The sequence below is a fragment of the Lepisma saccharinum genome, chromosome 6 (assembly GCF_977018435.1).
Source record: "Lepisma saccharinum chromosome 6, izLepSacc3.1, whole genome shotgun sequence".
NCBI lineage: Eukaryota > Metazoa > Arthropoda > Insecta > Zygentoma > Lepismatidae > Lepisma > Lepisma saccharinum.
Genome location: NC_139234.1, coordinates 49,698,276 through 49,700,988, shown reverse-complemented (window position 1 = coordinate 49,700,988; position 2,713 = coordinate 49,698,276).

The following is a 2,713-nucleotide window of genomic DNA, read 5'->3' as shown; positions in this document are numbered from 1 at the left end:
ATTATCTGAAATTTTTTAAAAAATGTACTGTAAACATGCATTGCATAATTTACAGGATATTTAGATTTTTTAAAAACACTAAGTTGCTGACCAAGGCAGTTTATTAAAATAAAAAAAAAACATTTAACAGGTAACGTTTCAACCCTGTATCAGGGTCTTCCCCAGAGGAACTAAACTAAAATGATGAAATATACTACACACAGAAAGATTACATACACATAGCAGGGTCACTAGCCACACAACAACAAATCAAGTTGACAGTCCTTATCTAGGAAGATTTCTCCAAAGGAATTAAACATATCACCTCCTGACAGTTGACTAATGGGTCTACTACACTGACAGGTGATTGACAGGTAAAGATTAGGAAGAGTCTAGAACCACCTGTTTACCATTCACCTACCCCTCCTGCCTTTTTGGATATGGATGAATACCTCCTCCTCTGGTCTTCTTCTTTGCTCTTCTTTCTTCCTTGTTCATTTTTCTTTTTCTTCATTCTTTCAACTTTCTCTAACACACTCTTCCATTCCCTGTTTATCTTGAGTCCTCCATTCCAATTCATGATGTCTTCTCCTTTCTTTTCTATGTCTTTGGCCTCCTTCCATTTTCTCACTAGTTCTCTCTTCTCTTTTCCTATTCGCCTAGCCGAATCCCATCCAACTTCATGTCCCGTTTCTCTAGTGTGTTTGAATATGGCATTCCTGTCTCTCTTCAATCTCACTTCATCCACATGTTGCTTTAACCTGTCTTTAAGTCTCTTCTTCGTTTCGTATTTTGGGAAAGCCTTTTAAACTGGGTAGTCTTCCTGTCTCCTTTGTGAACTTTTTAAACCCCCTCCTTCCACAATCTTTTATGATCTTTTCTCTAATATTGCGTTCCTCTTCCATTCCACAAATCTCCTCATACGTGTCCCCTTTCAGGTCTTCAAACTTCTTCTCCTACCATTCTTTTTCCATCACGACTGTGGCCCCTCCCTTATCTGCCTGTTCCACCACCACGTCGTTCCTTGTCTTGTTGTTTCTTTTCATTCCCTCCCTTTCCTTCTGGCTCAAATTATCTAGCTTGGTAGCTTTCCCAAAATACATAAAGAAGAGATAAAGTTGAGACCAGTGATGGATTGCAGGGACAATATTGTGGAACCATTGGAGAATAAGTTAAAAAAGGTAATTGAAGTGTTAGTGAGAGAACAAGAAAGCAGAGCCGTGAAAAACAGTGAGCAGGTGGTGGACCTTATAAAAGGTCTGAAGGAGTCTGGGGATAAAACCACAATGTTTAGCCTAGATGTGAGAAGCATGTTCCCGAGCATCAAAAGGGGACACGTAGTGGATATAGTGAGGAAGAAAGTGGGGAAAAGCATTATAGGAGAATGGGATAGTGAGAGTGTGTTACAAGCACTGGAAACCATTTGGGACAATGGCTACAACAGAGTGGGGAGTAAAATCATCAAGATTAGTGAAGGTCTAAATATAGGCTCTTGCTTGAGCCCTGTGCTGGCGAAATTAGTTATGAATGAATGGGAGAAGGAAGTGATAGCGAAAGGAGGAGATAAGTTAAGTCTGTTTTGTAGATATGTGGATGATTGTTTTGGGATATGGAAGGGAACGAAAAGGCAGCTGAGTAAGCTTGTTAAAGATGTAGAAGATGAGAGAGCAGGGATAATCCTTGAGCTCGAAACGGAACAGGAAGGAAGGAACATTAAATTTCTTCGATATTGAGATGAAAAAGAAGAGAGGAATGGGGATTGTGGCTACATGGTATCAAAAGAAGTGTTCGGCAGGAGTGTTCTGCCACAAAAGAAGTGATGTGGGTGATGGAACTACACGTAATTTTATAAGTTACATGGAAGACCGAATAAAGAAGACATGCACAGAGAAAGGGGAAGAAGAAACCAAGATTAATAGCCTGTGGGAACAACTAGAAGAGAATGGCTATGAAAAGAAAGACAGACACAACATCAACAGAAGAAGGAAAGAGATAAAAGAGAGAGGACTGGAAGAGAAGGAAGAAAAATAAAAAGAGAGATGGTTTGGTATAAGAAGTATGGGCGATGCCACAGAGAAGATATACAAAGTGCTGAGGAAAGTGGGTATAAGAACTTACGGGAAGGGAGGACGCACTGTTTTAAGTACAGTCAGCAAGAAGAAGGAAGAGAAGAGAGAGGAAGAAGAGGAAGGGGTTATCTACGAGGTGAAGTGCAGAGGATGTGAAAGTGTATATATAGGGGAAACGAAGAAGAGACTTAAAGACAGGTTAAAGCAACACATGGATGAAGTGAGATTGAAGAGACAGGAATGCCATATTCAAACACACTAGAGAAACGGGACATGAAGTTGGATGGGATTCGGCTAGGCGAATAGGAAAAGAGAAGAGAGAACTAGTGAGAAAATGGAAGGAGGCCAAAGACATAGAAAAGAAAGGAGAAGACATCATGAATTGGAATGGAGGACTCAAGATAAACAGGGAATGGAAGAGTGTGTTAGAGAAAGTTGAAAGAATGAAGAAAAAGAAAAATGAACAAGGAAGAAAGAAGAGCAAAGAAGAAGACCAGAGGAGGAGGTATTCATCCATATCCAAAAAGGCAGGAGGGGTAGGTGAATGGTAAACAGGTGGTTCTAGACTCTTCCTAATCTTTACCTGTCAATCACCTGTCAGTGTAGTAGACCCATTAGTCAACTGTCAGGAGGTGATATGTTTAATTCCTTTGGAGAAATCTTCC